The following is an 11391-nucleotide window of genomic DNA, read 5'->3' as shown; positions in this document are numbered from 1 at the left end:
CAGTGATCTTGAGAACCTGTCTGACTGGAAAGGGGGGGATCCCCTTAAACACAAATGAGGAAATACTTTTCTAAAGAGCAGCTTGGCAAAACTAGTTCCTCTACATTTCTTTGTAGATAAACTTTTTCAAGATTTACATATCCTCTCTAACATTCTGTTCATATCAATAATTAAAACAAATATTACATATAGTCTGTGAATTATTAAAATCATAAAAATAATAAAGACAGAAATAGTGAATGTGAATTAATCAAAGACCTCCCCACAAAAATAAATAACAAAAACTTTCACTTTCTTACTGAGATGACAGGTGATTTTAAGAATGCAAAGCATTTTCCGCATCACGCCATATAAATAGACACAGCTTACAGAGTTTACAGATGCAGCCCATGACCGCACAGATAATACAGAGATGGAGGGCTTCAATACTCAGGTTTGACTTCATTATTTCACAATTAAAAATATTAGAGATTAGTGATTTATTGTGTGTGTGTGTACATATGAACCACCACCAAATTATATTACTCTACCAAAAAAGACATTTTGACTTTTGCAATGAAGCCATTGTGGGTAGAGAGAAAAAGAAAAAAAAAATCCTGTTGGTAGTTTACGTTGCTTTGATAAATGGTGTATGTCACATGCATAAGTATAAATATAAGCTATAAACAAACAGTACTAACATCAAGTGTGAACTTGTGGAAAGAATGATAACATTCACATTCAATGAAATTCTAAGCTTGTCACCTCTGAATGATCTTTGCAAGGTTTTGAATGTTTCCAACTTCAGGGATGTATGCCTGTTATCCACGGTTAGTAGAAGAACTCCAAACTTACAGTACATGAGGACAGATATTCCATCACACTATAGCATATCCTGGAGATGATTTCTTTGCCCCAGCAATAGCTCTTTTAAGTTCAGACAAAGATAATGTACCTTCGAAAGAGCTTTCAGTTGCCATACATTTCTCTAACACATGCAGATTTCCTCTTCTTACTTTCTCTCCACATTTCCAAATTTCTCCTTTCAAAATACAGTCAGTATGCACCTTATCAATGACTTTAGCTAACATCTCTGAAGCTCCTAGAAATAGCAATCTCCTTCTCCAGTTTTTAGAGCAGGCATATAATTGTCCTTCTTTGCAAATTCTCTTTATCTTCCTTACATACAAAAATCTGAGTCCTCCCCCTCCACCCCACCAGAATTGCAAAAATAGTTGTAATTCTTCTTCTGATAGCTGTTTGTAGAGCTGGGTATCATGGGTGGGTCTAGAACATTTTGTGCAAAATGTGCAAACCTGCAAATGTTGTTTAGGGAGCTATTTCTACCTGATCTAACCCTTAAATTTCATTTTATCACTGTAACCTAATGTATAGGTTAATATTTTTGGGTTGAATAAAATCAAATAAATTAGATGTTACCACAAGAGAAATTGTACATAGTCAAAGAAGAAAAACACTTAAAGGGACTTAAAGGCTTTACTCAAATGAAAACATTTTCATCATCCTCATGACAGCACATGCTGGTTTTGTCTCATAAGGGCTGCAACACACACCAGTTTTTGTTCCGTGCTGAGTTATACAGTCGAATCCTCTCATTATAACATACTGAGCATATATCCAATGTAAATAATAGATTGATTGCGCAGAGAGATTAATTGGTCATAACACAACTTTGTAAGATCGCAATGAACAGTGACAGCTTTTTAGTGATTATAAAGGCAGTGCTCTTTGCAAGCTTTCTAGGCTATAATCCATTCAAAATGCAGAACTTTTGTTTTTCGGTCCACACACACTTTGCAAAGTTTCGGGAATGACAACAAAATACAAATGCACTAAATAAAATAATTTAATAAATGCATATTTACAATACGCACTTAACTCAAATAAGTATTAAATAATAAAATAAATAACTAGAGAAGGCTGACTATAATCAGCTTGATTCCATTTAGTGGGATACGCCTACTCTTCACCTGAATTAAAAAAGCCCTTCTGGTCTTCAATAATGCAAGGACAAAGTTTGAGGGCGCACACGCAATATCTAAGAGAGCAGAGCCAATTCATTTATTTAAAAGCGCACATCCAGTTCCCTTTCGACCGTGAACTCCCCCTCTCTGCTGGGGCTCTTCGACGGCGGCGAGCAGCAGGTTTATCTTCTGCAACTCACTCACGCTCTACTCTTCTGTTTCCTTTTCTCTCCCAAAGAGAATGACAGAGTGGCAATAGTATGGGATAGAGTGCCCTCTGATCGTGACAGTCATTCTGAACCAGTTATCTTTTTTTACAATTCTGGAGCTGTTACCTGGATGGGATGAATTAAAAAAAAACATTTTTTTTATTAATTTACTTAAATTAGGACTACATTATTATTTAATAATTTGTCCCACTTTTATCTAAATAATCTAGCACTTTTAAAAGAAAAAAAAAGTAAAATTTTCATTAATTGTATATGAAAGATATAGGATTATTTATTATGTATACATAAGATTAATATAATTGTACAATAATAAATAACATTAATTATAGTCTATTAATTAATCTGTCTAATTATGTCTAAACAATATAATAATTATCTTTCTACCAAGCCCTGATAATGTATGGAATATTATACTAATAGATTTACCAAATACAAAAGAAAAAAAAAAAACAATAAGCCTACGTTTATGAGTAGCCTATGAATGTCTGTCACCGGCATGCTGCTTTAAGTCAAACAGTCCATTGTGAGTAATTGAAATGCTTCTCTGCAAACTGTGCAGTTCGCCTTATGTTCATCATTAGTTACTGGACAGACCCATTAATAACCTTTTTTCCCATTCAGCCCTATATTTGGAGAGCCTTTTGCATTCATAGGGCAGATGTAAGCTCGGCGTGTTTAAAAAAAAAGCACATGCAGGTTTACGGCGCATGTTCTTGAGACTTCGTCGCTTTGGAAACATATTGCCCTATTCGGACGGGATTAGTTTTCTAAACTACGTTTGAGTTTTGATTCTTATCACCCGAAAATTAACCATGATTTTATTATAGTAAAAGTGTTGTAACCATGGTTTTTTGGCATATTCATTACCATTTGTATAACCACAGTTTTACTACAAATACCATGGTTAAACTATGGTTAGAGTAGCAAACCCATGGTTAATTTGTGGTTACCATGGTTTAACTATAGTAACCATGTTTTTTTGGTTTTATTTGTGGTAAAACCATGGTTAATTTTCGTAAGGGGACGTTTGCCATTTTCATGTACCAATTCGGACGGGACTAATCTCCATGTTTATAACAAAGGTGGGAGGGTCTGTTTTGTACATCTGGGCGTTGCAGAGATCAAAATAACTCGAGTTTAAAATATCTGTGCAGGTTGGTGAACCAGGGCAGAAAGATAAACTTAGTTTTTCAGCTTGGCACATCAAATCGAGAACGGCAAAAAGAAGAATGTCCCTGAACATGAAATAGTCCATGCAGTCATTAAAGCCATTGTACCTGGCATGCAGTTACGCAGCTATCTAGAGGGCAAAGCAAACTTAACACTGCCTACCTTGAGAAGGATCCTTCGCTCACATTACCAGGAGAGGGGCACAACAGAGCTGTACAAGCAACTGATGTCGGAAGTCCAAGACAGTAAGGAGACTCCCCAGAACTTTTTAATTCTTGTTTTAGATCTTAGGCAGAAGATTCTATTTGCATTACAGGAAGCTGAATCTAGTCTCAAATATGACCCCATTCTAGTGCAAAATATGTTTCTGCATACAGTTCTTACCGGTCTGAAAAATGACTACATCAGAGGGATATGAAGCCATACCTGCAACAAACAGATGTGAGTGATGAGCTGTTGTTAGAGAAATTACACCTTGCATGCATGACTGAAACAGAAAACTGCAGTCCAGCATCGTCCAGTGGTGGTGCATTCGGTGGAATGCAACGATATCTCAGCACCTGCAGAAAAGAAAAGGGAAAACGTCACTTATGGAAAATAAAAATAAGCATAACCCTGATTTGTTACATGAACTCAGAGAAATAAAATCAAACATGGCACTAGGAGTGACCCCGAATAGTCGAAGATTCAATGCTTCGATAGGAAGAGGCTGATTCGATTACCAATCTCACAGTCGAATATTTGCAGAGGTGTTATGATCATGTGTAACCGGTTCTACTTCACCTTGCTCCGAGAGGGATTCAAACCGTGGTCTCCAGCGTGGGAGGCGGGCGCTCTAACAAGGAGGCTTAGAGGTTTACACGCACAGCTCTTACTAGCCTACGACAGTTACACATGCCATTTTGGCTATATGGGGGTGCTCAAATGTCTGATTTCACATAGAAATACCAGTTTTTTTCCCAATAAGTTAATATACAACCTATTATGATAATGATGTAAATAAGAATCTGAAAAAAAAGAAGCTTCAAATAAATATTTTGAAGTACCTGAATATATCCAACCTCCCCTATAGATTTAAGTTAAGTTTCACTTTCCATAATCCGTGACCGAGAGAGAAGCATCTTGGCGGCAGGGATTTAAAACTTTAACAAGACTCAAACTGACAAAGGCAGAGTTAAAGACTGGATTTTTTTCGATCAGGTGAGTTACAAGTGATTTCAAAACATGTCAGCCGGTTTATATAGTGTATATATTATTTATCTTGTATAAGATGCATTTGGTTGCGCAGTAAAGCACTTTTTAGAGTTTTTATAAATCTCCCGATTTATAGAGTTTAGTTGCCGTGTTTCTGCACATTGTTGTTTGAAGAAAGCGTCCACAAAAGGAGTTCATTCAGAGCCTTGCAGACATGTTCATGTGCAGATAGCCTATACAGGTTGTTACGACCCTATAGTTTTGATTGAGATGCACCTGTAAGTCGTAATATTAACGTTATGTTGTATAAATAAAGAAGCACATTCTATATGAGATAAATGAGTAAAATCCCATTGATTAAAAACCTGCTATCAAATACTTAATTCTACTGGCCATCTTCAGCGCGGGCAGCTGAAAACAAAAATGCAGAACATTAATAACTACTGTCATATACAGTACATAACGTTATAATGAGAGCACTATTGTAAAAATTGTTGGGAATTCTTAGGGTTTCGCTGACGTTTAATGTTAACTACCTTTTAATCAAAACATTATTTTTGTATCTGCGATACATCCGTTACACATTTTCCTGTGTGTTAACGTCAGTATTTATGACTGTCGAATGTCTGACTTGACTCTTGGTGATGTATTTTGCCACCTGCCCCTAAGCACATGAATCGACTATCAGTCGCCTATCAGCAAGATTAAAAAATTCCGATTCGACTATGCACATCCTAAGTCGGGGACACCCCTTCATGGCACTATTAAAGAGTCTAAGCGCTGAAGTGTCACAGATCAGAGAGTCGATTCAGTTGTCCCAAAAAGCTGTGGAACAGGGTCTGTCCTCACCAGGTTTCCGAAACTATGCCTCAGCTACCCACCCCGAATGCCCATTCCCTGGGTATTGGTCCAATTACAATCCAGGACAGAAAGGGAGAACAGCTCAGTTCCAAGGATTTGCACCATACCGTCTTTCCACCCAGAAAAGAAGTCAACGAAGAAGATGCTTCAACTGTCAGCACTGTGACACTGACAATTATTTCACCCACTGCTATAGATGTGGAAGCAGTGAGCATTTCTTTGCAGGCTGTAGAGCAAGGGCAGTAAACTTGTCCAGGGATGCTCATTTAAACGAGAGAGGGTTACTTCCACGGGACAGGGAGTAACCTGCCAAATGTTAGAGTCCCACCAATAATGCTCAGGGTATGGGATGAAGGGCGGTGGCCATAATTTAAGAGTATGCACATCCTGCCACAAAGCTCTATATTGCTCCAAGTTATGTCAGGCTCGCCACTGGGGCAAACACAAGAAAGACTGCCAACAGAAAGGACATAAAGGTGTAAAAGAATTAAGTGTCAAAATGATAATAAATTCAAACAAATCACTGAGTGTGGCCACTTTAGTGGAAAAACAGTGTCTCATTGACTGTTATATCCATGGAGTTAAAACAACAGCATTGTGGGATACAGGATCTCAAGTTTGTATCATTGATGAGTGGTGGAAAAATGAAATATTACCTGATGTGAGGTTGTGGCAGCTTTCTGAAATAATCGATGCACCTAACACACTTCAGATAATAGCAGCAAATGAACAAGATATCCCTTACGTTGGGTGGATAGAAGTCATGTTTCGGTTGCCAGGAGAAAACGGATAGAACTTGTAAAAGCAGAAAAGTCACATGAATATGTGGTGAGGATTCCCAGTGAAAAGGTATTAATTCCCAAGCGTACCTCTTTGCAGGTTGAGTGCCGAATAAAGATGAGTCCACTGAAGGAGGACATCACTTTGATGTTTGAACCCGATCTTGATCCCAAATGGGCAGAAGGGCTAGAGTATCAGGAAACACTTGTAAAGGTAAAGAGGGGTGCCCCACCATACATCATACTTGATGCTTGGAATCCAACGGACCATGACATTGTCCTGTGGGGAAGAACTATCATAGGGACAGCACATGGTATACAAGCTGTTTATCCGTCCATGTCATTTGATCAGCTAAGTCATTCTATACCTGCATTAGTGAATCCCATCCAAACAAGCAGTGTTGAGTTCGCCGGTGATGTCTGGAATCCTCCAGTCGATTTGAGTCACCTGAGTCAGTCTGAAAAGAAAATAGTACTCAAGATGTTATGAGAGGAATGTGCATTATTCTTCAAGTCAGATGATGACATTGGGTGCATAGAAAATCGAACCCTGAAAATATCCCTAAAATACACAGTTCCTGTTGCACTTTCATACATCTCTGTGCCAAAACCACTCTATAGAGGGATGGAAGCCTCCACCTTTGTGTGGATTACAGGGAGCTGGAGCTGAATAAGAAGACTCATCCTGATCGTCAGCCAATTCCTAGAGTCCAAGATATCCTTGACAACCTGGGTGGTAATTCATGGTTTTCACTATTGATGAATGCTCCAGTTGCCTTTCAAAGGTATATGGAGGAATGCTTGGAGAGCTTGAGAGACCAGATATGTGTGCCATACCTTGGTGACATCTTAGTCTACAGCAAGTCCTTTGAGGACCATGTCCACCATGAGTGGGAGGTACTGCAGCAGCTTAGATGGTACGGAATAAAATTGAAGCCAAGCAAATGTGGGATGTTCAAAAGGGAAATCCGCTATCTCAGAAAAATTGTGTCGGCTGAAGGTAGCAAAGTGGATCCAGCTGACACGGATGCTGTGCGAGCTTGGAAGGAAAAGAGAACAAGTACCATCTGGCAGCTGTGAACTGTGATGGGCCTCTTAAGTTACTACCGACAATATATTAAGGATTTTTCAAAGATTGCTGGACCACTGTATGATTTACTCAAGGGCACCCCGGGAGTGGAAACACTTTCCAAAATTCCAAACGAAGTAAAGTGAAGAATAGTGTGCCTTCGAACCAACCAATAGTTTGGAACAGGGCTCTGAACCGGTTCAAGGAACGAAAATGAAAACTGGAAACGAACGGAATTTTGACAGGAACAGAAACAGAAACAGAAATGAAATCAAATTTTATAGTTCCGAACAGAATCGAAAATATGAAATGGCCATTAACTGGTTAATAACGTTATTTCATTGTTCCATTTAATATTTGAAATTCGCTGTCAACCAATCACGAATTCCAGTAGTACGGCATGCAAATCTGATGCTTACGCATCCAACGAGTGAAATGCCCGCGCTCAGCTGTGAACTCATCACAGATAAGTCGCAATGGCAATGCACGGGCATTAAGAGTTTATCTGAGGATAGTGTAAGAAGGATTCAACAGATCACACGCACCTGCAGCGCTTCTGTGAATGGAGAAAACAGAATAAAACTATAGGCTTCCATAAAAAGGAATATATAGGCATATACACAAAATATATTTGACTTAAATCATTGACAGATTAACAGAATGAAAGAAAAAATGTGCTGGATTACGGTTCATTGTGTTCCAGCCCTGGTTTGGAAGGATGACCACCAAGAGATCTTGGAAAAATGTATCAATCATCTGGTCGAACCACCTATCCTCGGATTCCCGGACTTTTCGCTGCCCTTTATTCTTCATACGGATGCCTCAAACCAAGGTCTGGGGGCATTATTGTACCAAAAGCAGGATGGTAAGCTCAGTGTAATGAGATCCGTCCGGATCTCGAACCCTCACAGCTGCCGAATGAAATTACCACCTCCATTCGGGTAAATTAGAGTTTCTCGCCCTCAAGTGGTCAATAACGGAGAAATTTAGATACTACTCATACTACGCATGAGTCTTTAGCGATAATAAACCTCTCACGTATGTACTATCCAGTGCAAAACTCAATGCAACCGGCTGTAGGTGAGTAGCGGAGTTAGCGGACTTCCATTTTTCAATAAAGTACCGCCCTGTCCGAGAAAATGCAGATGCCGACAGTTTATCAAGATTGCCTCTCGACATCGAAGGGATGATAGAACAATGTACAGAGGAAATGTCATCAGACTGCATTGCAGCCACTGCACATGCTGTAGAAGTACAGGAAGATGTCTCATCTTGGGTAGTATCTGCTTCGTCTCCTTGTTTGCCTGACAGGGATGACAATGAGCCTCTTCCAGTGGCTGAAATACAACCAAAGAGGATCCACACATCGGGCCTGTAATAAAATATAAATGAACTGCTATGCGACCTCGTGCCCACCAAATTAAGTCTCTTACCCCTCAGAGGCGATGTCTTCTTCGTGAATGGGAGAAGCTTCATTTTGATGAGGATGGTATCCTGAAGAGGAAGACAGCCAATCGACACCAACTTGTCCTACCTGAAAGATACAAGGCAGTAGTAATGAAGGAATTGCACAGTTGGATGGGTCACCAAGGGGTTGACCACACGACATCACTGATCAGAGACAATTTATTTTGGCCCGGTATGCAACAAGAGAATGAACATTATGTTGCAAAAAGCTGTCCTTGCTTGAAGCAAAAGAAGCCTTGTAAGTAGACAAGGGCTCCTCTCACTAATATTATCACAACCCAGCCTTTTGAGCTTGTATCTGTTGACTTTCTTCATTTAGATAAATGTAAGGGGGGATACGAATACATATTAGTGATAGTCGACCACTTTACACGGTTTGCGCAGGCGTACCCTACAACATCAAAATCTGCTGAAACGGTAGCTGATCGCCTGTTTAATGACTATGCCCTGCGATTTGGATTTCCGAGATGAATACACCACTACCAAGGTGGTGAATTTCAAAACCAGCTTCTAGCCCAGCTGACAAAGAATTTTTGTGTCCTCAGTTCCAGAACACGTACCACCCACAAGGGAACGGTCAGACGGAACGATTAAACAGGACCTTACTTCAAATGCTCAAAACATTAACAGACAAGCAGAAGATGAACTGGAAGGAATCTCTGAATAAACTCATCTTTGCATATAATAGCACCAAATGTGAGGTAACAGAATTCTCACCTTTTTATCTTCTTTATGGCCGGCATCCCAGACTACCAGTGGATCTACTCTTTGGTTTGTAAGAAAGCACTGGAACAGTGAGCCACCAGGAATACCTGCAGAGATGGATAGAACAGATGCAAGAAGCACATGAAATAGCAAGAGAGAATGTGGACAAAGCAGCAGTGCGAAGTAAAAAACATTACGATAGAAAACTGAGAAGTGCATCCTTGTTTCCGGGTGACCGTGTACTTGTTAGAAACCTGACACCAAGAGGAGGAGGCATGGGCAAATTGCACAACCACTGGGAAGAGACCATCCATACTGTCGTGAGGCGAATGAAAGAAGATCTCCCGATTTAAGAAGTGAAGCCAGAGGTAGGAAAGGTAACCTCTTGCTGTCATGTGATCACCTGCCAATGGAAGGGCAATCTGACAAAGCTGCTATTTTAGGAAAAAGGATGACAAAGCAAAAGAGAAGTGATACTGTAAAGACTAATGAACATGAAGAAGAGGATGAGGACGAGTTCTGTCTTTATTACTCACCAAACCAGCAGCACCGTGGAGAAGGGAGTGACGGAAGTGCTGACAAGTTAGAAAGGGAGACAAGTGGACTGGCTGGGCATACCAATGATCTTGAGAGGGTGGGAGAGGAAGTAGACACTACCGAGTTTTCACAGGAAGAATGCCTTGGTGAAGACGATGAAGGAGAGCTGATTCAAATTGAAGATTCTTTAGGGATGGAACACTTGTGAGGAAGAATGTTTTGATGTTGAGCACACAGTATCACCTTAGCCATGCAATGATTCTACGGTAGATAAGAGATATCCTAGACCTCAGAGAGAAAGACGAGCCCCTCGACTGTTCACTTATGTTCATCTCTGAACCCCCACTTGCTATAATACAAACTGTAGTGGTGAAGTTCAGCAGTATCCGAATATGCCTTACCTTGGGCAGCAAGCACTTCCACCATGGCCAAGTCCAGTACCATTTTATAATCCCTACCCATATCTTGTGTACGGATATCAGAGATAGACTGTGGCATAATGCAGGCTAAGAAAACATTGATTTAGTAAAATCAGAATAGCCCATGTGAAAGTAAAAAATTGTGAATTACATGATGTCGGGACGACATCTAAATTTTGAGGGGGAGTGTGTAGAGGTTAAAAAAGATCAATATGATCATAAAAAATATGACAGAATCAATGTGATTTAAGTGTAATTTTTCAAGGTTTGAAGGTGTAAAGATTGAAGGTTGTAGCTGACACGAGCTCTGCTGTGCGTCACAGCCAATACAGACTGATGCAGAGACAACAGCATGAGTCCGTGTCTTCATTTATTAATGTCTATTTTCTCCCTTTATCAGGTATGAAATACATAACAATGTATTTTCATTATGAGTTAAAGCGATATACAGTAGTTGTCATGAGACTGGTCATCTCCGTGAATATATGTGAAAGCATGGTGTTTGATGCAAACAAAGACGGTAATGTTACCTATGCTAATCGGCATGCTTAACATGCTAAACATTAGGGTAGAGAAGATTAAATGAGATGTATCTCATAGTGGTTTAAGTGGAACAAAAGGGTATATTTGTACAATGTTAATTGAAAGTGAATGTTATGTGTAATGAAGTTCATATTTTTGTTTTTTTTGTATTTCATAATGAGTTCAATGCTTTATAATGGACTGTTGAAATAGTGTTTCATCGAGTTGAGACTCTGAATCATTATCTCATTCATGAAAAGCGGAAAAGTTACTGAAGAACAAATTGATATTGAACATAAAAGAACTGTATTATTATCATATAGGAAATAACTCATATTGCAGTTGCAAGAGAACACAGACGTTGTAGACATTTGTTGATGAAAGAAAGACAATACAGACTAATGCAGAGACAACAGTACGAGTCTGTGTCTTCATTTACAGTGGGGCAAAAAAGTATTTAGTCAGCCACCAATT

General features: G+C 39.4%; 1 pseudogene; it reads left to right on the top strand.

The window, feature by feature from the left end:
* The window catches only part of LOC107575302 (uncharacterized), a 19794-nt pseudogene extending 11149 nt beyond the window's left edge, over positions 1-8645 (top strand).
* Positions 8646-11391: the final 2746 nt, after the last annotated feature.

This window comes from Sinocyclocheilus grahami, unplaced genomic scaffold (genome assembly GCF_001515645.1).
Source record: "Sinocyclocheilus grahami isolate Dianchi unplaced genomic scaffold, SAMN03320097.WGS_v1.1 scaffold2558.1, whole genome shotgun sequence".
NCBI classification, from domain to species: domain Eukaryota; kingdom Metazoa; phylum Chordata; class Actinopteri; order Cypriniformes; family Cyprinidae; genus Sinocyclocheilus; species Sinocyclocheilus grahami.
The sequence above is the reverse complement of the archived record's forward strand: the minus strand, read 5'-3'. Positions and strand labels throughout refer to the sequence as shown.